Source organism: Lygodium microphyllum, chromosome 24 (genome assembly GCF_053477565.2).
Source record: "Lygodium microphyllum isolate KBCC chromosome 24, Lygodium_microphyllum_v1.1.10, whole genome shotgun sequence".
Taxonomy (NCBI): Eukaryota; Viridiplantae; Streptophyta; class Polypodiopsida; order Schizaeales; family Lygodiaceae; genus Lygodium; species Lygodium microphyllum.
The window spans coordinates 87,196,793-87,223,982 of record NC_141158.1 but is presented as its reverse complement, the minus strand read 5'-3'; positions in this window follow the sequence as shown (position 1 = coordinate 87,223,982).

The window sequence follows — 27,190 nt, the reverse complement described above, 5'->3', positions numbered from 1 at the left end:
AAGATGTGCAAGGGAAGTGAGCCTTTCTTGCAATGCTTTCCCTTCACCCAAAGAATGGTTTAGAGTGAACCTCACTGTAGGCAACTCAATATCCAAATGTAAAACACACTCTTCCCCATATACTAATTTAAAGGAGGTGTAGCCTGTAGCTCTTTTAAATGTCATATTATAAGCCCAAAAAACCACTTACAACTTCTTATCCCAATTACGCTTACCTTTAGATACAGTCTCTTGGATAAAATCCCCACAAGTTACTTCTTAGTACTCTCTACTTTCCCATTATCTTGGGGGTTGTAAGGCATGGTCTTATTATGTTTAATCTTGAGATATTCCATCAAATCCTTAATCACTTTGTTAAAAAAATGTGTCCCACGGTCAAACACAAGGTCCTTAGATGGACCAAAACCGCAAAGAAGCTATTCTAAAATCAATCTAGCCGTTTCCTTGGCATTATCCTTCATTGTAGCATGGCTTTAGACCAATTTGTAAAGTATTTTGTTGCCAATTTATATAAATCATTCGTATAGGTTACGAAGGCTATATATGTCCCATATAATCAATGACTCACTTGTCAAATGGTGGTATACCCATGATGAGAGTCAGTGGCCACTTCCTACTCTCCCTATTGTCATATCTGTGGCATGTATCATATCTCTTTACATATACAAATGCATATTGGAAAATGGATGGCCACCCATATCTGGCTCTCAAAGCTTTCTATGTAGTTAACCATCTTGTAAATTGCCATTAACAAGGCGAGTCATGACACTCTTCCAACATAAAGGGAACCCCATCAAGCATAACATAATGGGATAAACATCATGAACCTTTGCTGATATAGTGTTCCTATAATCAAGGTAAATTTCAAGGCTTGCTATCTAATTTTTCTCTTTTTTCAACCTTCCACAAAGCATCTTTAGCCTCTCCTATGGATAGATAGTGTATTATGGTAGCATACGAGGATGGAATGGAGGTCATATCGATTTTGAATAGACCCTTGAGGTCACTATCTTCAATCAAGACTTTCTTTGGCTCCCTAAAATCCACAAGATATTCAATGCTCCCTTGTAACTTTGGTGGCTTACTTCTTATTTCATAGTCAAACTCATGGCAAAGTGATCAGTCACCTTGCTAGGTGGTTAGGCAATTGCAACTTATTCATCAATAGCCTTAGCCCCTTTGCCTTTGGATAAAATACTACATTTTCCACTACAAGATATAGGCCTCATACCAACATTCAAAGAAACGAAAATGTTCACAAAAAAAATTACTCCCATCATAGATAAACACATTGGTATTAGCATCTTCATGAAACCATCGCTATTGGCATCGATATGGGCATCAATATTTGCATTGCAAAATCGCTATCTGTATTGGTATTTATGTCACAGATACCAACGCCAATAGTGAGATAGTTTGCGATACATATCGTGATGCCAATAGCGATGCATATAGTAAACTTGTGATGTTAATAGTAGCAATGGTTACAGAGAAAAAAATTTTACAGTAGGGTAGGATGCTACCCTTCCACATGTAGCACTATGTGATGTATTTATATTTTACGAATGGATTACATGTTATGTGTACAATGGTTATCAAAATGAGCATAAAATGTACTTGGACCTATAAGAATGATACATAGAATAAATATAAGAATGCTGATGAAAAATCATGGAATCATGGCAAGATACAAAGGATTATAATAACATCATATATAAAAGATGAGTGCATAAATCATAGGACAGAAAGAGAAGAGAATGTGAACTCCATGAATCCAAGCGTGAGCTATAGATCCTTGCCATTCGAAAGCTCGTCCCAACACAAAGGAGCATCTAATGGAGTATGCAAAAAAAAAAACTACACATTAGTCCACCATACATAATGCATTTTAATAAAAATAGTAATTACGGATAAGAAATATGAGTGACTTGTTGGGCCACCGCGTGCATATAGTCTATCGATCAGTGTAGTGAGACCGTATCTCTCTATATATCGAGTCTCTAGGCTAGTGGGATCGTGGTTTGTAATGGAGTACTGCAAAGAAAACAAAATACAAATGTTAATCAAACATCATAACCAATATTTTTCAATAAATTGTGATGTATTTTTTTGTCATATTTTCATTCAATTTGGGCAAGAAGAACAAAATAAAAAATTACAAAGTCCTCCAGATAAGTCTTGTGGCCGCCACTCCCAAGATGATATACCACCCCTGCCTCCAGTCGTTCCCTCGCTGGCTCTTGCTGTTGTTTCCAACGTCTTGGAGAATCTGTAGCCTCCTCCCTGAGTCTTCATTAATCATCTACATCTAGCCACTTGGGCTTTGAGAGGTGCCACTCTTGAGTACCTTGCGTGCGTCAGATTGTCTGTGTGACATGTATGCATGCATGCACTCCATCATCAAGCCTGTGAAAAACCTCTCTACCATAGTGGGTACCAAAAACTCCTCATGTAAGGATGCTAATATGTAGTCCTTGCTCCCCTCAGGTATGTTCTTCCAATGGTCCAAGGCATTCTACTGAAAAACTTGTTGGCACAACACTCTTATACGCGACATCACCCTCCTCCCCTCATTATTCATGATCAGGGCTCTTTTCTTGTCATCTATAAGATATCCATACCCCACTTGGGGTATGTCTAAGATGTGTCCTCTTCCACCTATGAGGATGCTCTTAGGGATAACTTGAAGATCCTTGTATATTTGGTGTGTCCACAGGGGTGGTATCTCTCGAAGTAGCACCCATAAGGGTGCCACCTGTAGATGGCTGCAAAAGCTGGAGTCACTGGAGTAGACGTTCCCACAAGTTTGAAAAATCCTATAGGTGACGCAACTCCACCATAACAATGAGACGGAGTTACTGCGTAGGTGTCTCCACACAACCACCTGAGCCAGCCTCTCTCAAACCTACACGAGAGTGAGAAGCAGCATCTGTATCTTTAGCCGACTGTGGGTTCACCCCATCCACGTCTCTATAGCATCCCCCCATGAATCACTCCCTTCGCCTGGGCCTAGTTTGGAGCATCGACCTTGTCTACTGGAAATCGAAGCATCAGAGCATACCGAAGTAGATGTAACGGAACTATGTGATGGTGTTTGAGACAGCTCCTGGTCCGCCATATCTCTGAATTGACCCATTTGATCTAGAGACATATGTGTGAATATCTCCTGCAACTCCTCGTCACTCATCCCTTGACTCATTGTGCTCTCCAAATATCGTCAAAGGTCACGTGTAAAAACAGAAAGCGGTGTTAGCACAATCAATATAAATATTCAAGCAAAGCACAGTAATATAACTATGAAAAAAATTATATTTCTTAAAATGCATATTCTAGAGTATCCTTATAAGCAATTCATCAATGAATTGAGTAGGCGGATGCTGCAATTTATGACCTAGTCTATGGTTGCATGCCAATCTCCTTGCACAACTCTACATACACGCTAGAAGGTCGATAGACTTGTCACCACAAAAGGATGTGTCCACCTCATTCTCAAAGCATTCCTGGTCTCCTATCTTTCCGTCATCGTTACCCAATTCTTCCTCCTCTACATGCTCCAAGGCATCTTCGACCTCCACCCCTTGCAATATCAGCCCCTCCATCTGCATATTGTCCTCATCTACATTGGAAACATTGCTTTTATCATACACTATTGTACTTGAGAAAGATGAATGCATAACATACCACCATCGAGGTTATCGGGGGCTTGGATAGAAAATTACATATTCAAAAGCACATACAAGAGAGATTCAACATTTGTGACATATCAGTGTCGTAATAAAATTTAAAAAAATAGTTCATGCATCAGTTCACAATGGACTGACAAGAAAAATGTGTCGCACCATCTTTTTTTGGAATCTATTTCGAGAAATGCAGATAGATCTCATCGAATGGTTGGTCTAGCTCCTTCCAGTACCACTTTGAACCATTACACATCGAATATGATCATGGAGAAGCTACAGTAATCCACTAGGATAACACTTTGCAAGTTCCCAAAATATTCAATCTCATCTATAACAATGTTTGGATCTATGGTGGTTTGTCATCGGCTCTCTTGCTTAAACTTTGCCATGACACCACAATTCATTGTGGAGTGCATTTTGTCGATGTGCTCAATGTGAAAATATCATCCACATGACCATACCACACTGTATATTTTGTATTGTATATTAAAATAGTTAGATTAGTTGTCACATATAAAATCTAGATAAGAAAAATCATAAAATATGTGGTTACCATTGGACTACTATAACGTGTCCACCTATTCCCTTCAGGACACGTCTTAGTAGTCCATCGGAAAGGAGGTCTAGAAAGCTCCGCAGGCACTCCCATGGAAAGTCACAAGGTTTGTGATCTAGGACTTTCCGCGTCTGCCACATAGTGGAAGTATTTTGGCCGTTCCCACTTAGGACCCCGACCTGAATTAGGGTCTCCCCTAATGGTCATTCCCTAAATGGCAACTAGCGTCGAGCCCTAAGCGAACTACTTTACGCAGAAACACCAGGGCCGAAGCGGATTCACGCTGCACTTGGTTGAAGGAGAATGGGAAACGAGAGGGATGCAAGGCTCGACCTCTCTACCATAAGGCATAGTTCCATTCTGTTCCCCTAAAACAGCGAAAATCAGGATTATTGTAACCTAGGCTCTAGGTCAGCGCCCTTGTTATTTATTTCCTTTGAACGATCTTCTTACTTTCCATCATGATTGAGAAAATTTCCTGGCCAACTGGGACTACCTATCCGTAGGACGGACCCATGGCCACATCCACCGCACTTTCCTCAGGTTTTTTTAGTTATCTAATTATCTACCACATTTAGTTGGACATGCATCAAGTAGCTTCCTTAATTAGCCTATTAGGCACTGATTCCTTCATGTAATCTTAGCACTTGACATAGAAAAACAGTGTCAAACAAGTTTCTTTGTAACAGGTTATCATATTTATCTTTGGAATACATTCATAAAGTCCAGCCCGTAGGCTTATCCATAATCCGCTCGAAGGCTATCCAGCAATCCAGAGGGATTACTAATCCAAGATTCTGCCTGCAGACTAGTATGCAGGCCTCAAGATCCAATCATGAGTCACGTTGGCCTCTTGTGCAGGGCCCGGAAGGTGAGGGATTTACGGCCAGAGCCCCCCTGCTACCCAAGCGTCCTCCTGCTCCAAGTAGCGCTCAACGGAGAGACCTCTCGCGGCGGGTTCAGTCCACCTTCCCGGCGCGGCTAACAACCCCCTTGGTTAGGGTCAAGTAGACAGTCGGGGGTAACTGAGGGTGCCTCTCCCTTCAGGCCTTCAACCTGAAGCATTAGATATCTTTTCATCCTTTAGTTCCTTGAGCAAACAAAGCAAACAGTGCTCTCTAAACTATTACAAGCATAATCATTTCCAGTGGTCGTTATTTGGCCAACTACTAAGGAGTGAATCCTTCTCTCCGAATGCATCCATCATTCGAGTCGGGATCAATTGCGACTCGACAAGATCCCAGAGGTTTTGTTTGTTAACCCGTATGTCCTTGGGTTAGGGCCGTACCCTATTAACCCAACTTAACCAATACCTTAAGTTCTATTAAACAGTAAGTATGTTGCTCCAAATTATTGATTGGTCTTTTCCTTCCAAGCAATTATCCGATTCCCTTATCTTGGTCACTTTTTCCAAGAAAGGTGTTATGTCAGGATGACTACTCATCCTCTTGCAAGATAAACTTGTGCACAAATCTATCAATCTCATTTCGAGGAATTTTGCCATTCCCTTGTGATCAAATCACAAGATCATGCGACTTTGCAACTTGCTGCACAAGTGTCGCATCTAATCCATTGGACTATTTTACCTATCGAACGGTGTCTTCTAATCACGGAATCATGATTAGATAGGAAACAGGGTTAGGGTGTCTTCATAACCAACCCGTTCCTCATTGCACTAGGTTGACATTGTCGGTCCTAGGGCAAACCGAGTTTCATCTTTTTAGTGAGCGATCCTTAGGGTAGAAATCCTGGATCGTTTCTCGCAAGTATGTCCTACTGTCCCTGCATTTCGTGAATGTGGACATGTTTTTAGAGTATGAGAGTTTCAACTTGGCAATAAGTGTGACTAGGTCACGTCCTCAGCGTGCTAAACCCTAGTTAGCCCTTGGGATATGTTGCATTGATTTAACCATTCTTAAGCGATTCCTTCACGGTTTAGGTGTTTACGGTAAACCAATTTACTTGTCTATTCTTGAAGATATTTATGATACCATTCTCGTAATCACATGATTCATTGTCTACTATGATTAGATTTACAAACCCTAACTTTTTTGGTTAAGATCAAAGCATATGCTAAGTTACGGCATAATTTCTATTGATCCTTCTAGAACATGCATTCAAGATTCATGATGTTTTATGTTTAACGAACCATGTAGCCTTTTCCTAATTTCATTTCTGAATGAATTATTCGTATGCTGAATGAGCATTACACAACCTTTCGTAACTACTTACGTAATTGATTGAGATTTATGCGAATTGCCTAGAGTTTAATCTACTTCATGCAGCCCTAGAGTCATTTCCATGCCTTGCAATTTCCTACGGTTGTTAGCAACCTTCTTTAATGAATTATTGTGAAGAAGAGATGTCTAATAATGCGACATGCGATTTAATCTTTCCATGCATAATCGAAGTGTACTACAATAATTTCGACTTTGAAATGATGGTCATTAGTTGATTTAAAATCGTTACTTTGTAATGCATAAAAATAATTTGTTAAGAATGCATAGATGTCTTATGTCCTTCTTTCGTTTGTTTCTTTGAGAAATACAAATGAGCAATTCATCAACTGTGAGTTATTTCCCCTAAGATAGCCAATGTTTTTCAATCGTAAAAGTGCATCTTACTTTCGTGAATTAACCATGCATAATTACAATATTACAATGTAAATCAAAAAATACAAAGAAAACCTGGACTTGTGGATTCGATGAAATGTCCACATGGATGTTAGGAGATCATCCTCCTGTGGTTGCACCTTGTGCCTTTTTAGGGGCCATCGCTAATTCAACCTTCTTGCCTTGGCCACAGACTTATGATCTTGGCCCGTCTCCCTCACACATGCAATTCCCTTTTGAAATAGGGCTTCCTTGACCAATGCACCTTCTTGCGGAATTTGGGTTTTGGAAATGTGAACTTATGAACTCCCTCTCTTTTTGTAGAAGTTCCGGGAATACAATTGATCTTCACGGAAAGGGGGCTTAAGAAAAACCCTAGGGTAAACTGGCTTGTGGGAGTTGAAATGGGAAAGGGGTTAAAACCCGGCTAGTATGGCTTTATGTGAGACCACCGGAAGGCTTTAAAAGAAAGCCGAGGGATAAAGTAGACTTAAGGAGATTTAATGGGAAAAGAGGGCTTAAAACGAGCTAGTGTGGGAATCCACGGAAAGGAGAAAAATAGCTTTGTAGTAGGCAAGGGGGGAAAGGGTGCTTAAATCCTGGGGGTTATAAAGACCCCTTGGGAAGGGATTATAAAAGTCCACATGAAGGGGGTTTAAATGGCTTTAAAGGACGTGTGGGGGAAAGCCACGGGAATGGCTTTGTGGAAATGCTAAGGGGAGGGCTTTGAAAAACCCGGCTATGGTGTCTTTTGGGGAAACCAAGGGGGGAAAAGGGTTTAATTCCCAGAGTAAGATGAACTTTAAGGGACTTGGGTAGAAATTGCAATGAGAAAGGGGGCTTAGAGAGCCCCCTTAGAAGCTTCCAAGAATTTTCTTGGAAGCTTTTGTGGCCCACAAAAATCCACGTGGAGGAAGAGGAGACGATTTGAAATGTCGCTTGTTGGCAGGCAGGTGGCGGAATGATGGCAGCGGCGGCGTCTAGCTTCAAGTGGCGGCTTCATGCTACAGGCGGTGGCTTTCTCCTCCTCACGACTACCACACGGCGCACTCAGAGCGGCACTGCTCTCTTCTCTCTTTCTCTTGTTCTGGCGGCGTCCTGACCCTCCACTCCTTATCTCCCCCCTCACATAGGGGGTTTATATACTTCTAAGGGAGGGGACCTCTCTCTCCCATGTGGCTAATTGCATGGGCATTCTTCCCCTATGTCATCCAGCTCTGTGCTTACTCAACCGCGCTTCACTCCCTCCCCTCTAGCACGTCCTTCGACTGGGGGAAAAGAATATAAAAAAATTTGCCATAATTATATCCTTCTCCTCTTGACCTCCTCCCAAGAGGAGGCTCATACAAAAATATGCGAGTTTCTTAGTCCTTAGTCTTGATTGGCTAGTGGAGAGTGTACTATTTAATGATCAAACTGTCCGTAACCACAATGCCGGCATTGTCATTGCATGAGACTCACGCGGCCTGTAATATTTTCAGCTGAAATATTACAACTACATCCCCTCGAGAATTTTCACTTAGTAGAGACCTCCACCCCTTTGCGAGAGGCTGCAGATCAAAGCTCTACGTAATCATCGCATAGACATAAACTGAGGTATCTCCTCCATGCCCTCAGGACATCAAATCGGTCAATGGCACATACTATGTCGAAATTCCAATCACACTTCTTTCGCCGATCATTCCTAGCTTGCTCGTACTTAGCGAGCCATGTCTCCATGGATGCATGGGGTAACATAGAAAAATGATTCACTTTCTTCTCCATTACAGCATCCATCCTTTTTTCTACCCCATTTTCAACCACCATATCTTTGGTTAGTCTATCATCGTCCTTCAGTGTGACCATAGCATACTATTTTTTGAATCCACCGTTGGTAGGCACTGTGAAATATACACTAACACTTCTGACACCAACCAACCTTTAGGCATGCTACCTTCTTGCCGAGCTCATTGTCGCACAAAGCCTTTTAGGGTTTTCATGAAGTGCTCCAAGAAGAACATCCATTACCTATGGACAAGTCCCACAATCTCCACTTCAGCTACAAGATGCAGTCGGAGGTAGGTTTGTATCGTGAGCATGTTGGTGGGCAAGTACTTCTCAAAGAGACAAACCGTCCCCACTACTCCCCACCTTATGAATTCAATAGAGAATGTCTTGATCTCCTTCTACGAGATCCATTGCATTAAATTTGACAACATGTAAATCGCCTTGCATATTTCTGGAGTGAGATGTTCTCTCATCGTGATTGGTAGTACAAACTGCCACAAATGAAGAAGCATTATGAATATCGACTAGACTCCAAATAGTAAAATATGCAGGCCACTTACAATCGAGGCAAGTACAAACCTAACATATCTTATGCCAGTCATGGGAATTTAGCCTAGATAGTTGGTTATGTTTAGAAAAAGCGGATCTAAGAGAATGCATCATACCCGTTGGAGTGCAGATAGACCTAATAATTTACTTCACAATGCACTATTCTTTAGTGGACATAACCCAAGGATCGTGAGGTAGTTGCAAGCAAAAATCGACACTTGATATCTTTTCTATCTCCTTCAAATCCATTCATGCCCCTTCATTTTCTCTCTTTCATGTGATGTGATCCCATAGTAAGTTTCCCATGTTCTTGAAAATATGCATGGGATTCAACAAGTGGTTAATCTGTAAGTGGATCCAATATAGCAACTTATAGAAAATTGAGAATTGTCGCATTACATTTGGATGTGACTCTGTGTTGACCATTTTCAACTTGTACCAGCTTTGGGGGTTCATTTGTGCTGGAGATCATCTAAGAAAACCTTTCCTCAGTTCATGACCCTCCATCAAGAAAGAGACGTGTCCTTGATATACCATCTTTTTCATGGTTCATGACCTTTGAGAGGCCCACACAATGAATATGCATAATAACCTGAGGTAACCAGACTTGTCCCAACACCCCTATTTAGTCAACACAAACTTGAACAAGCTATGATAGATATGACTAATGAGAATAGAAGCCTACTTACCTGAGCACTCCCCTAATCCCAAAAAGTCATGCATGATCCACATGAGAATGGCTCCTATATTGGAGGACCGTCCACCATCGCGCTTGCTCATATCTTCCATGGTGACCTCCTCCTCCTACAAAATCTTATGCTCATCGACTAATGGATGGAGATAGATGTCCATATTATTGACTTTGTAGTGGCCAGGAACGAGCAAGCTAAGGATCAGATATTCTTTCTTCATAGAGAGCCAAGGCAGAATGTTGTAGTTAACAAGGACTACATGCCACACACTGTAAGAAGTTGAGCGAAGACCGAATGGGTTCACGCCATCCATAGCAAGACTGAGTCAAATATTCCTTGGTTCTCATGCAAAAACTAGAAAGGTAGAGTCAATGTGGCTCCATATGCGCAAATCTACTGATATTCGTTGGAATCCATTTGTGGATCTATTCTACACATACCACGTTGTCAAGCTCGCCATGCCCAACATACGAAACATGTGACATATACGAGGGATAAGTGAAAAGTGTTTAAGAGTTTTCTAAGGAATGGTTTGTCCTTGCAAGTCCTATCAATATCTATGAGCACCACACTTTGGACATGTCTCCATAGTCCCATACTCTCCTCAAAACACCAAGCAATCATTGACACATGCATGGATACTATTATAGTCCATGCCAAGCTTTCGTAAAACACGTCACGCATCATCACGAGACTCGAACATGGTATTTCTAAGTGGTAATATATGATACTTTAGCAACCTGAAAAGAAATCATAAAACTCCTTAAAAAAGCACAAGTGTTTTTTAAAATAGTGCCGAAAAGAAATCAACGAAGCATACGTAGAATGTACCTGAAAAACTTGGTTATACTCGCATCGCTCCACCCGTATTTTGCTTGCACACTTAGGAGTGCAAGCATCACCTTTAGGTGAGATACTTGGCACCCATCATATAATGGTATAGATGCTTCCTCTCTTAGCAGATCAAATGTCTCGACATCCATGGGTATCAGTGCATCGATCATTGCCTCCATCTCAGGCTCCAAGATTGCAAGAAAGTCTAAAAGGCTACTTGTCTCGACATCCATGGGTATTAGTGCATCGATCATTGCCTCCATCTCAGGCTCCAAGATTGCAAGGAAGTCTGAAAGGCTACTTGTCTCCTATGGTATTGACAATATATATTGGGTCGTGCCTTCCAAGTGGTGGATTGGCTTAGGAACTCCTTCCATCGTATGCCCACGAACTCTTCTTACTGGGTGCAATAGGTGCATTCCTCCTTGGGATGAGATGTCACTTCCCTGTATAAATTTAATGGCCATGTCTAATGTTTTTGTATATGATATTCAATTAGTTTGCGGATATAAGACATGATTGATACACATTTTTCTTACCGTTTGCTCAAAGTCTGAGATCGCCTAATCAATGATCTCTGATTGAAACTTGCCAAAGCGTCATACTTGTTCTATAGACAAGTGATGCTTTCATCTAATCGCCAACTTGCATTGAGAGCAAGGACATAACACACGTTGATTAAGATATGCCTCGTGATCTTGAACATCTCATGACCATCATTGTTTTCCATTTTGTCTATGTTATGACAAACAACTAGTTTTTGTTCTCATTATCTTTTTCTTTTTTAATTTCTTTGAGAAGGGATTTCTTCTCTAACACAATAAAATTAACGTACACTGAAAGGTCTTGGTTTACAACACATAACTACTTTAGATACATGGAAATTAGACACATTAATAGTATGGCTAATCATAGATTCCTTCAAAATAGACATTAAGTAACTTTTAGATTTTCTATCCACTAAATCCTACTTAAGGTTGGTTCTAATATAGGGAAGATGATCGGCATTGATAAAGCAATATATGCCATTCCATTTCCAACACCTTTCATAATGTAGAAAGATCGTAAAGTCAATCTAAGGTATGCACAAATTGATCCGTTTCCATCCAAATTCTAGAGAGTGCATGGCCTTGTGAATCTAGAGACTATAGCCACATCTAGGTACATATCTATATTTGTAACATGTCTATGCACTGAATCCTAATAACACAAATTTATCAAGAGATAATCAATGTAACTTCCACTCAAAACTCCCTTGTAATAATCAAACTGCATTACCTCAAACTACTTATGTCTACCTCGTAAGGAAAGTTCCATTTGAACCCCACAAGGATAAACCTAAAGCAAGTCTTAATCATGACTATAGTCTCCTATCATGGTTATCTAATATTAGCTTAAGATAACTACTTTTCTATCATATCTCAAACTTAAGTAGAACTTTGTACTGGTTTAAAGAGAGTGAGAAATGAGGGGAGTAATATGCATCAACCACTTTATTAATAAGGTATAGTCTCAACTTAGGCCCTCTAAAATAACATTGGTTTGGATCTAGAATGACAACACTAGGATAGTTGACATTAGATCATTCCTAACTTGACCTAATCTAGCATTTATGTTTTTAATGGAAATCTCTTGGGTAACCAAGACCACTTTGTTGTATAAAAAACTCATGGGCAATTTAAATACCCCCTTTCCTCGAAGAGTAGCTTTAGTTTTTTAACTAACCTAATATAATTTATCCACCTAATATAATTTAAATACCCCTTTCACCCCCTTTCCTCGAAGAGTAGCTTTAGTTTTTTAACTAACCTAATATAATTTATCCACCTCTCTCTGCACTCTTTGTTTCATATTCTCTCCCCCTTCTCTTTCTTTGTTGCCCCTCTCTTTGTTTCTCTCCACCCCCTTGTGTTTTCTCATTGATTCTCATCTCTCCCTCCCTCTCTCTCTCTCTCTCTCTCTCTCTCTTTCTTTTCCTTTCTTCTTCTCCCTCTCATTTCCTCTCTTTCTCCCTTAATGCACCTCATTCTAAAGAAAAAAAACAAAATAAAAGAATAAAGAACAAAAATAACTAAGAGGAGGCAATGTACTCACTGCAAAGGCCCGATGATGGATTCTTCATCTCCTCTTCATGATGGCCCCTCTTCTTCCTTCGTGCACTTCCTCCTTTTCTTTGCGAACAACGGTGGTGGCGGCAGAGACAAGGTCTCCTTCTCTCTCTTTCTCTCTTCCTCTCCCTCTTCCTCCCAAAGCCAGGATCTCTTTTCCTCTCTCTCAAACTTCTTAGGGAAAAATGTTGTGCTCGGGTTTCACCCGATTTCCTTTCTCAGAGAACCATTGGACACTGCTAATTTCCATTGCAAACACCAGTCTCTATGCCCCTATACCCTTATAGTGTTCATATAGGATGTAGTGCTTGATTTTCTTCGTTGTAAGGACCATCTTGAGGCATAGTTTCTCCATGTAGGTATAATGAATCGTGGACACCCCCAAAATTTTTACTAGAAAACACTTGGATGCACTTCTCCTAAATTTGGGCTAAAAAATAGCTGATAGTATTAAATAAAGATATTTTAAATTCATTTATTAAAAAATAAATTTAATGTAAGAAATTTATCAATCATGGTAAAAAATCACAGAAGGGAAAAAAATATCACAAAAAAGATTACATAGGGGAAATAATATAAAACATGCTACCCCCCCCCCTCCCAAGGAGTAAAAAATCTATAAGCATGCTTATCTTTTGCAATAACCTCTATAACAATTTGCAAGGTCCTCTACATAACAACTATCAAATATGAGCCAAATTAGCAACCCCTCTTACACCATTTGATAAAAAGAAGTAGGTTCCTAGTTATGCCTTGTATATACAATACATCGATTGAATACTTTGTTTTACTATCCTATATACTTAAGTGAACGTTTCCAATATGAGTAATGAGATGGGCTATATCATCCCATGTCTCATAGCTTATAGATTATAAGGTTGTAGATCACTCTAAACAACTCTAAATGAGAAGTCATGAAAGGCTACATAGCAAAGAGCTGCTCACTTTATGTCATCATTATTTTTGCTAGTGGAAGCATAATTACATAGTTTCTTTCTTGAGTTTCTAATTTTAGTTTTTTTTTTTTAATCACTAGAAATATGGCATTTCTCACCATAATGCTAGCATTTTGTATGATCACCAATATTTTTCTACTAACTTGAAACTTACAATTTTCCCTCTTGGGCTCTCCCTTCCTTAAGACTGTCATCTATTTTGATGTGCACCATAACTTTAACCATGACTACCACCTTTCCCTTAGTCACAACCTCTACCTCTGCCAGTAGAGTAAAATACTTATTCGAACTAACTTTACTTTGAGATGAAGAAAAATTCTAGCTAAGGTCCCTTCTCCTCAAGTATTCCCATAGAAATTTGATCTACAAAGATAGAGATATCATCCTTGGTATTCATAGATGACATAAATCTATTGTAATCATCTCCAAGTTCACGTGTACATACTCACATAACATCATCTTCATCAACTCCTATACTGATAGATCCAAGAGCTTCCATAATACTTTTGATCTTTAATGCATAGTCATTGATAAATAGATTTTCTCTTTATACTTGATTCAGCTCACCCTTTAGATTGCATATTTCTATAATTTGTGTTTACCTCAAACAACCTTGTGAAATTCTTACATTGAATAATAATATTTTTTAATTCATGCAAATAGCTCATCATATTATTTATGATACTAGCCAATACATCACTTTACGTTGTGCTACTCCCAGTTCTTCTTAGCCTTTATCTATCATGTAGTAGCATTTTGCTACAAGATAAGAAACCTTGCAATCTACAACTAAGATGATACGAAGTGCCATCTCACATTGCACTTCATAGAAAGTATGAGAGACTATAAAAGACAAGGGATCTTGTCAAGTAGTGTGACTACATACCAACTAAAAATTGAGACAAGGGATCTTGTCAAGTAGTGTGACTACATACCAACTAAAAATTTTGAGACACATAAAATGAAAACCATGTTTCACTTAATTGTACTAATGAATTGTTTACTGTTGTTTCCTTGTAGTTACATTATCTCAAATAAAATTGATCCCATAATACATTAGAATGCTATAGTGTTGGCGATTGAGGCAATGTATTTAGTGGAGGAGACTTTCGTAGAAACCATGCTCACAAAGCCAATCACATCTCATAGTACATTTGGTGGATCGGATAGCTAAATGTGGTATCACTCATGCTCAATGGATGTTTTTTCTTGAGAACTTTATGAAGACCTTGAAGGATTTTATGAGTCAAAATACAAAGCTTGAGAGTAGCATGGAAGCAAATTGGTTGGTTCAAGGTAATTGATAGATAGTTTCATTTAAAAGTGAATACATTTTATCTACCTTATAGTGATATGACGAGTCGATGGGTGGCAATGTATGAGGATGCAATGGTAAAAAGAGGTGATATCCTCAGAATGTAAAAGCATTGTTAAAGGACCTTGAGTCGATGGGTGATATCCTCAAAATATAAAAGGATTGTTAAAGGACCTTGATGTGGATTGGTTGCATGGGGAGATGGAGAAAGAAGCAAGAGATAATGGTGTAGTTATCACAATTGCTAAATTGAAGTATGCTAGAGAATGTTTGTCAAAAGTATGTATATGTAAAATTTTATATATATATATATATAATATTTATCTTGAGGATACTTGCCAAAGCTAAGTATGTGTAATGTCTTGTTTATATAATAAGTAACAATCTAGTAAATTATGATATTGATCAAAAATTAATCATTTGAAAAAAAATAAACTGCACAATGTTCAATGCTATGTAGTGTGAGGAAAAGCATTATTAGACTCAAAGGATTGATGAAAAGAGAAAGATTCAAGATAGTGGAGTCATTTCTAGCATTGAGAGAGCTAATGAGAATACAGATTACTAGTTTGGCATAATCCAAGGTATGTACAAGTACAATTATCTCACCTTCTTTCTATTTGTTATGGATGTTAAGTGGTTGAAGAATGTGGTAAAAACAAGACCTAATGCAACAATTGAGCATCATGCTAATGGATTTATAGCCATCAACTCTACAAAGCAATGGCTAGAGAAATATGGGCATTGGTGTTATCACAATAATGTGAGTAGGTGAATATTATTTAGGTGCAAATATTTCATATGAACATACACAATGAGGACCCTTTATATTTTTTCACTTTATAAAATTCTAATCATAATATGTGTCCAATATTACTATGATAGGTTGTCTTTTAGCCAATGATAGAGAATAGAAAACGGTGGCACGTGATCCTTATCTCTCCATGCTTTAGATGGATACCTATCATACTTTTATATCTACTGAGCGTATGGATGATGCTCATCATACTAGAGATGAGGATGATCATGAACTAAGAGAGGCAAAGAATGATCATGGCATATAAGACACAAATCATAATAATTTCATTGTACATGAAGATGATCGTGTAGCATTTATTGATAACAATGATGATGAGCATAGTGACAATACTTTAATGGAGGGTGGATATAATGCATATCCTTGTATAAACAAAACATGATTTTATGTAATACAACTTGATAGATTCTCAAAAGAGACAAGAAGTTGATAAAAAGAAATCTAACCCAAAATAGTTAGAAGCTCATTTAGCTGCACCTAACAAGACACTCATTAAGGAAGCAAATGAAAGCAATACACAACCAAATGATCTAGCAGTAGCAAAGTACGCTTGGAGGTAGTTCCTAAAGGAGGCCAAAAATTAGAAGAATATTGGAAGATAAATTAGGGGTTTTAAATTAAAAAAGGATAATCATGGAACCTCTAGATACATAGAGTCTAAGAATGGTAATAACTTGGGAAAGTTACTATATGTATATCCTCTACGTCACGTGCGTTCAAGGCCTATTTATAAATATCCTTAGCTGTGATTTTTTCTTAAATAAAACATAACCCTTTTCTATTCAATCTGTAAATAATCCCTTTATATTACACCCTTTTGTATGTAAAAAATTAATAAAAATGGTATTTTTAAAATAAATTATTTTGAACCCACGTGATGCACACATATTCATAAGTAACTTACCCAAGGGTAATAAGGAGAACTCCCCTTCCCACAATAGCAAAGGTTTTAGAAAATGAAAACTAGACTTGGTAAGATTACTCTACTTTAAGTTTACAAGAGTTTGTTGATTTATCAACATCTGTGATTAGTAGAGCAAAAACTAAATTTCTATTTCTTGGTTGGAATGGCCCTTCTAATTGGATGGGACAATGTGACTTTCAATTCATTAAGCAAAGCCAACACTACAATAGAAACGAGGCATAGACGCGCATGTTAGACGCGCAAAGTCGGGCGCATCTATCATTGCGTCTATATGTGTGTGTAAAAGAGCATGTAAATAGATGTGAATTTTGTGTCTATATATATCCGCGTAAATAGACGCTAATATGGACGTACCTTTAGACGTGTAATGATTTAACCACCTGAAATTGGACTTAATATAATAAAAAAACCAGAGTTAATAATTATTTTTGCATTACTCTCTAATGAATGGCAGTTCCTCTAGTTGACAAGCCTGATATAAGTAATTAGCGGCAAGCGACAGAAACCTTATTATACAATTAGTAGCAAGCATTGCAATATGTATCTCGTAATTTCTCTACTTGAAGATGATAAAAAATACTTCCTTTTTATTATGGAAAATTCAATTTAGCTTTAAACTTCACTATTGATTCTTGAGTATGCACATGTCCGCATGATAAAAACCATAGAATTAAGAATACACATTGAATCATTAAGCAAATTACATATGTTACAGCGAATGATCCATCTCATCTTCAATGAGATAAGCCCTTGCTAAACTATCTACTTCTAGGTCTATGTTACTAAGAGGTAACGAAACAAATAAGTCTATCCCACTATCAGATGCGTTGCTATATTGCTCAATAACTTCATCAATATCATCGACAATCACATTATTGTCTTCTTCTGCATTTCCTTGAACATCCTCGTGAGGTTCATCTTGTACTATATCACGCATATCATCCATTATGATGTCATCATGTACATCATCATTAATTGTTGGATTGTTATCTGCTATCTCTATGTCGGTAATATTACCATATATTGGTTTTGAATGATTAGATATAGGGATGACAAACCACCATCAGTTATTGTTTACTATCGTATACATATTAAAAAATTAGCTTTTGCATATATACCTACTCACATTGTTGAGGTAGTATTAATGTGTCATTCTTGTTTTGGTGAAATTTTGTAGAGTCAATGATTACAAAACCACTTGGATGATGTCTGATTGTGCAATGCTCACCATTTGTTACCACTTCTTTAAACCACTTCACATCCAGTACATATATAAAGAATCGTATGAAGTCAAGCTTCAGAATATCTTGGATCAAGCCACAATAACCTTACATGGTACCATTGGCATCCTCGAAGTGAGCAAGAACACCACAATCTTGGGTGTTTCTCTTTTCATCTATATGTTGAATTCGAAGATATTTACCCTCACACCAAATAGCATTGAATAATGTGCAGTAAAAGATTAAGATCAAACATGTCAATTATTTATATAAAATATAACTTATAAAATAAATTAATTGATAGTATGTCTCACCTTTGATAAGCAACCTCGTGCATATTCCTACTCTTCTTGAGATATATTAATTTCCTCCTCTTTTTCCATTCTCTCTATTTCCTCATGTAACCAATCTATATTAATATGACGTGGGAACGCATTTAGATGATCTGAAAATGAGACATTATGTCCATATCTAGTGTGAAATGCTTGTCTTTCGCTTTTTCTTCTTGTCCTTGCTTCATTATATAGTGTCACCCATTTGCTCATTACATCAATATTGAGCACACAAAAACTATTTAACTTACGAAGTTCTTCTTTTGTTAGCACTTTACTCATTCCTTTTCCTTGAGGTATTATAGAGGTCATCCTCAAGTCTTCATCATCTTTCCATAGTCGTGGTTGAGAGGGGTCCACTTCAGCAAGATATTCAGAGATATAAACAAGGGATGATTGCACTAACCAACCCTCAGCCATGCTTCCCTTAGACCATGATTTTTGCCTCACAAAATCTTTCAAGATTTTCATGAAGCGCTCAAGAAAAAACATCCACCTTGCATGAACTGCCCCACAAGGTGCGATCTCATCAATCAAATTTACGAGTAAATGTAATTGAGTAGTCAAAATGGATCGAGGAAAAATTTCCTCCACCAAACAAACCACCTCAATAGATAATACTCGAGCATCTTGCAATGTGTTTGGATCAATTTTCTTCAAGCTCACGTATTTGTCAGGATGTATTTGAGAATTGTTTATTTTTGTGTAAAAATTCAAAGATATATAATGAAAAAATACAATGTATACACACCTCACAAGCTCTCCCATCTTGTAAATGATATCACGTACATCTTTGGATACACAATGGGATATGCTAGTAGGAAGTACGAACTGAATGTAAACAATATTCATAGATCAAATGATTAGTTGAGAAAAAAGTCATCATACCCCAAAGTTTACACATAGTTACTCTACTAATTACTATATTTATGGTGAGATATACCCTTACTTGAATCATTTTGTGCCAATCATGGGACTTCAAACCAGATAGTTGCTCCACACCTCTTTTCTTTTTCTTTACGCAGGCTCCCTTGAGACATCTCATACATCCTGTGGGTGTTCGAAAGATACATATTTGTTCCTTCACTATTTTTTCCTCGTTCTTTGACAACATCCAAGGTGCATGGGGTAGCTCAATCTTTCCTCTGCGTCCAATGCATAGCCAAGCTCGTCTCATGCGACCAATGTTACATGAATTCTCCCTTACATTGACTGAATCACGAGCCCCTATCAAGTGATCCCATAATGTAGATACAACATTTTTGAATATGTGCATGGGGTCCAACAGGTGATTGATCTTGAGTTCAGTCCAGTATGAAAGTTGAAAAAATATAGAGAACCTAACAAACAAACAATATATTATGTAAGTAATTCATCATACTAAATACTTTAAAGTTAATCGAGAGAAATGCACTTCTTACCGACTCATGCCGAGTGGAGGGTGGCTGTCGGCATTAATCCATCTCTCCTTCCAATCTCAAATGGTTAGAGATTGTGGAGTCATTCCATTAGTAGGGAGAACATATTTGCAATGGTCAATAGGAAGAAATCGATTATGATTATCGTAGATAACCTTCTTTAAACGTGTTGGCCTAGAAAAAACTAGAGAGGGACCACAAATAGGACATGCATGGTATCCTGATGTGGTTAAACCTGAACAAACAAGTGAACTAATAAAATGCAATTGATTCAAGTCTTGAATTTCAAATATAGAGTTATATACATGTACCTGAATACTCTCCGTATCCTGGAAAGTCATACATAGTCCACAACAACATGGCCTTCAACGTGAAATCTCTAGAGGATGTAGATGCCCTTGTATCTTGCACCTCAATACATTTCCATAACATTTCTAACTCTTCAATCAAAGACTCTAAGTAAATGTCCATGTTTTTTACCTTGTGCTTTCCAGGAATCAGAAGGGACAACATTACATGTCCCTTTTTAATTGCCATGGATGGATGAATATTATAGTTCACCAATACCATTGGCCATACACTGTATGATGTGCTTTTGATGCCAAATGGATTGATTCCATCCATACCTAAACCAAATCTCAAATTTCTTGGCTCTTCTTTGAAAACGGGCCACAAATTATCTATATGTTGCCATGCCGGTGTGTCTGTAGGGATCCTCCATTTTCCATCACTTGAACGATGACTAGCATGCCATGACATGAGCTTTCCAATAGACTTACACTTGAACATAAGTTTTATACGTGGAACAATTGAAAAATGTCACAAAACCTTACGAGGCACATCCATTGACTTCATCTCCACTTCGTATCTTGATTCACCACAAACAGGACACTCTCGTGCAAACTCATGAATCCCACGAAATAAGACACAATCATTGACACATGCATGGATCTTGACATAATCGAGGCCTCCCAGAGATGTCAAGTAATGTCTTGTTTGCTCTCTCTTAGTTGGCAATTTGTTTCCTTTTGGAAGCATTTGTGATAATAATCCGTATCTATTTTTAAAAGTGAGTTAAAAAATCACCAACATATATTTCTGTCTGATTTCAAAATAGAACAATTAATATTATGATTCATAAGCCAAACTAAATTGATACCTACTTCAATAATTCATTCAAATTGACATTACTCCATTCATAAATTGTTTACAAGTTAAGTATCTCGAGGGACGCACGAACAATGGAGTACGTACAACCTTCATACAATGGAGTAGATGATGCTACGTATAGTGGATCATCTGGCTTTGTAGAGTGATCTTCTCCCTAAATCGGTTGCAAAAATAGATGGTGTACCATGTTGTCCAAAATCTCATCCTCTACAACTTGATAGAGCATTTCATGAGGGCTACTATCATGGTCATCAGTCTCCACTCTTCTTGAAGAATCTGCCTCCTCGCGTTGACATTTTGCAGTCTCTCGATGCCCGGGAGGGAGCATCTGAGGATGTGGCACCGCATCCTGCTCAACCACAAAAGGGAGTTTCATGTACGTTGATATATATTGAGTAACATAGACTAGCAATCTTAGTGTAAAAAAAAAACAATGAATACCGGTGATTTTTCTCGGTCCCATTCTCCATACATGCTGAGGTGTGATATTGCAACTCGACGTGCTCGAAAAATACACCCTCGACAACGATCACACATGCATTTAATTTTTCGTCGTAGCCATGCATCTCGATTATGAAGACGTAATGTTTCATCCTCACTTGAGGATGTGCTCATTGACTCATCATCATGCACCGCACTAGGTGATGACGACGACATGATTAAACCTAATTCATGACAACATCAAAATATTTGTCATTCATATGTTTACATAAAAACCTCAAGTTGGGATATTAATTATTCTAAGATCTCAATTTTAAATACACAAAACTCATCATAGATACATTAAAACTTATAATAAGAACTTACTATCAAAACTTATCTTTTAAAAAAAAAATATGATAAAACCTAAATGCACGTCTATATCTGCGTTTAGGTATGCGTCTAAATTTGCGTCTATTTGTGCGTCTAAGTTCGCGTCTATACGCGCGTTTACATAAACTTAGACGCGCATATACACGCCAAAATAGAGGCACACGTCAAAATTCAAAAGATACTTAAATCATTTCTTTTTAAACTGCGCATTTCCTTTCCTGTGTTTTTTGCGGTTCTGAAGCTCGAGTTTAGCCGACATGCAGTCTCTTCATGTAATACCTCCTCATGACTCACCTCTTCTTTCATTTCAAACACACAAGAGGGGAAAAAGGAAAGCCAAGGAGAGGAAGAAAGAGAGAACAAGAGAGAGGAGAACAAGAGGAAGAAGAAGCAAAGGGAGAAGACAACAAGCAGCAAGCAAGCATCAAGGGAGAGTAACTCACCAAGGAGAGGAAGAAGGAGAAGGAAGAAGTGCCACTACCTGCCACACCAAACACCCAAGGTGAGTCCTCTTTCTCTCTCTCTCTCTCTCTCTCTCTCTCTCTCTCTCTCTCTCTCTTTGTCTATTAGGATTTATGATTGCATTTTGTATAGCATAAATAAATCATGAATGGCGGTCGTTGGACTGAAATCAGTCGATTGAGCGCGTTTGCCAGTGCGTCTACATTTCAGTGCAGACGCAGGGATAGACGCGAAGCTATGTTTTCTCTCATTGCGTCTGAGGCCATGTCTCAGAGCAGGTGTATTCTATGTCAGAGATGCGAGAATACATGTGCTTTGCACATAAGAGGCATTGACTTCAAAGTCGCGTCTCCAGTTGCGTATATCCTGCATGTGGGATGCGCGAATACACGCGCCCTACCCAGAAGCTTTGACTTCAAGGTCGTGTCTCCAGGCGCATGTATTCTGCAGTCGACACGCGAGGATACATGCGCGTGCCAAAAGCATTGACCTAGAAATCGCATCTGATAGCGTGTCTATACTGCATCTCAGATGCGGATATACACGCGCTCTGAACAGAGGGTTGACTTTAGGGATGCGTCTGAGAGCGCGTCTATCCTGAATTTTAGATGCGGTTATACATGCGCCAGCCAGCTCTGATAAAAAACAATTTTCATTGCCTAAACATTATTGTGCTTATTATGTTTCTTTATATTGATAACTAAAGCAAACTAAGAACAAAAACACAATGGGCATTGGGTGTAGATCTAGTTTTTTAATCAACAATATATTTTTGCAATGATGAATGTGACCAATCCCATGTTTGTGTTTATAAATTTTCTTGATTCACGATTAAATTTTTAGAAGCTTTAGTCTTCCAACGTAGTGAATTAGGTAGCATCATACTTTCGATACCATATTAGAGAATTTGGGAATATTCCAAGCTCCACTTTCAAATAAGGAGCAAAGATTTGACCAAGTGGCTAAATCTTAACCCCATATTTGAGAGTGGGACTTGGGGGGATTTCTTATTTATGAGAAGCATTAGCACTTAAGTTTTATGTTCAATGTCTAAAGATAGCTAGATTATTAGCACTTTCAAGTACCATGAGCATCCATGTATTTTTTCTATGGGATTTCCACACCTTTGTTTCACTTAAACGGACCTTAGTAAGTGCTTGCAAAATACACTTGAAGAAAATGAAAATGTGTGAGCATCAAAAGCCTTCTCTTATATAATGATTCTAGGCTCACTGAATGATTTTTCATAATTAATATTGGATTGGATCAAGGATTATGGCTCTTTGAAAATGTTTATATGTGGATGAAGGTAATATATGATTTTTTGTATGCAAACAAATTTATCTTTTTCCTGTGTGTTTTTTGCAAATGTTGCATCCTGGTTCATTTAGCAATGACCTGGATTTGGATCGCATGAATGATACATTGGGCATGTTCGGCAGGGGATCAATGCATTTTTTTGGAGGTTTTCCTAGTAGGGAAGACTTCATGGGAGAGATGACCAGACACCTTGGCCGCTCTCCCACAACAGACGAGGTGTTCAGCGTCATGTCTGGAATGCCTCTTACGTCTTTACCTGGCACTACTTTCCAAACTTCAATTGCAGATACTCCACGTGCAGCACCTGTACATGCATCGGCTGAAGCACAAGCATCAGCCGACGCACGTGCATCCAACAAGGCAGAGGGTAGTCAACAGAGAGGGAGGAGGGAGAGTCGAGGGGGAGGACGAGGCCTGTGCGGGGGTTGCCTAGGAGGTGGCGAGCGATCACCCTCACAAGTAGATCACGTAGAGGAGCCAGTACGCCAGTACTATAGAGTTACAGATACTGGTGGCATCTTCCATGATGATGAAGGAAGGGATGTAATGGCATACATGAGGAGCGTCGTGCATGCGACATATAAAGATTATTTTGTCTACTTCAAAAATAAAAAAAGCGACTTGTGGTAGGAGGTGGTTAGGGCAGTCCATAGAAGGTACCCAAATCCTGAGGGTCAGTGATTCTCGAATGATTGGGGATGCACAAAAGTGAGGGATTTGCTTCACAACAAAATTTCCCACCTCATGACACGCGCCAGGGACTCACTACAGAGACAAGAGGAGGGGCGTGGAGCCTATAGCCAACCACCTATTTGCCACTGTATAGAGTGGAAGAAAGCCAAGAAGAAAGCAGCAGAGAAAGTGAAGAGTCGCCAGCACGCAGAGGTGCGACGCATCCAAATGGAAACCATGGGATCGTCGCATTACGGATCGGGCGATAGAGAGTCGTGGGAGGCAGAGTTTGTAAGTATATTTTGATTTCTAATTTTTTAAAATTTATATTTCTTTCAATTCTTTATATAATTTGTTCTAATACATTGTGTCTCATAATTGTTTATATATATCATAATTGTTTTGCAGATTACTATCGTTGGTAGGATACCTACTCCTAGAGAGGTAGGTTACTATCGAGGCCATAACCGCGCAGCCACATGGCTTCACTTCTATGAGGAGGGTTTCATCACTGAGGACCAATACAACCGAGCTATGAGGATTCGACGGCCAGAGGAGGTATGTTTTTCTTACTTTCCTATTAAAAGTATAGTTAATTATAACTTTTTCTCCACCATGTGTACGTAAGCAACCTTGATCTTTTGTGTGTGTAGGCAAACCCGGATGTGGAGCATAACGAGGAGGGGGATAGCGACGCTAGTAGCCATGGTGGTGCTAGCAAAGATTTTTCTTCTTCAGATTCGTAGAGGAGCACCATACCTCCTCTACGGCCTTGTTTTCTTGTATATGTATTATCCATCTTTGAGCCTACTGCTTGCAACCATGCTTTAGGTCACAAACACTTAAACTCCCCATGTAAATGCTTTTGATCTATAATGAATACATGCACTACAACAGAAAGGAGGCATAGATGCGCATGTTAGATGCGCAAAGTTGGGCGCGTCTATCATAGCATCTATAAGTGCATGTAAATAGACGCGAATTTTGCGTCTATATATCTGCGCAAATAGATGCTAATATAGACGCGCCAGCAGACACACAATTATTTAACCACCTAAAATTACAATTCACATAATTAAAAAACCAAAGTTAATAATTATTTAACCACCTGAAATTGATTCTTGAGCATGCACGTGTGCGCATGATAAAAACCATAGAATTAAGAATACACATTGAATCATTGAATTAAAAAAATAGAGTTAATAATTACTTTTTCATTACTCTCTAATGAATGGCAGTTCCTCCAGTTAACAAGCCTGATATAAGTAATTAGCGACAAGTGACAGAAACCTTACAATTAGTAGCAAGCATTGCAATATGTATCTCATAATTTCTCTACGTACTTGAAGATGATAAAAGATACTTCCTTTTTATTATGGAAAATTCAATTTAGCTTTAAACTTGACTATTGATTCTTGAGTATGCAAGTGTACGCATGATAAAAACCATAGAATTAGGAATACACATTGAATCAATAAGCAAATTAAGTATGTTACAGTGAATGATCCATCTCATCTTCAATGAGATCAGCCCTTGCTAAACTATCTACTTCTAGGTCTACGTTACCAAGAGGTAACGAAACAAATAAGTCTATCCCACTATCAGATGTGTTGCTATATTGCTCAATAAGTTCATCAATATCATTGACAATCACATTATTGTCTTCTTTTGCGTTTCCTTGAACATCCTTGTGAGGTTCATCTTGTACTATATCACGCATATCATCCATTATGGTATCATCATGCATATCATCATTAATTGTTGGATTGTCATCTGCTATCTCCATGTCGATAATATTACCATATATTGGTTTTGAACGATTAGATATAGGGATGACATACCACCATCGGTTATTGTTTACCATTGGATGATACACAACTTGTATTTGAAATCCAAAAGCAAAAAACTTAAGTACTTATTATATTGTGTATATGAATCACATGTATACATATACAAAAATTAGCCTTTGCATATATACCTGCTCGCATTGTTGACATAGTACTAATGTGTCATTCTTGTTTTGGTAAAATTTTGTAGAGTCAATGATTATAAAACCACTTGGATGACGTCTGATTGTGCAATGCTCACCATTTGCATGTCTTTATTTGTGATTGTGACATGCTTTGCGTGGATGGCCACTAGCTTTGTATCAATGAACAAGTCGATGAGAAACCTCTCTGCAGCCGTTTGCAGGGCCTCCATAGTTGTAGCAATCCACTTTCCTGTCGGTAGGCCATTGTGCACTCATGCCCAAAATCTTCCTAGCACTTTCAACTCCAAGTCTTGTAAAAATTCCTAAACAAGCTTATGAAAAGATATTTTCAGGATGAGAAGCTCATATATCCGCATTAGATTCTCCTTATCTCTTGAAGGGAAACAGTGCCTGGTTTCCATCTCCTCTTTTTCTATGTTGTGCTCTATGGGGAGCAGCTGTGCTGCTGCACCAGAGGAGGAGGCTCCACCTTGTACTCTAGGTGGTAGGCCTTTGCATGAGGCCTTTCCTTGGGCCAAAACGGAGACATGCTTGCTTGGTGTGTGCCACATGCAAGCTTGAGGAGGGCAAGATGGAGGAGAGACAAAGGTTAGGGGTGTGAGAATAGAGGAAGCAAAGAAAGCAAGATGTGAAAATGAGAAGAAGAATAAAATTTTAATCCATTTAAATCCCAAAAAAAGATTATTTTTTTGAAAAGACACGAGAACTAGAGCGTGGCATGTTGAGATGGCAAACTCAACACATGCAGACGTTGATGATGTACCGCTTGGCTAGATGAGTCCGTATATCTACATTTAGCACATTGATGATCATTATGATACTCACATGTCCACTGACTTATCACTTATTGTATTTATTTTGTTACACCTACCTACAGCTCGCAAAGTTATAGCGCTAGTCGATTAGTGTAGTTTGTTATGTACTGTTTGACTTAGTAGGCCACTTTCTTTTATATTGTATCTTATCTATACATTGTGTA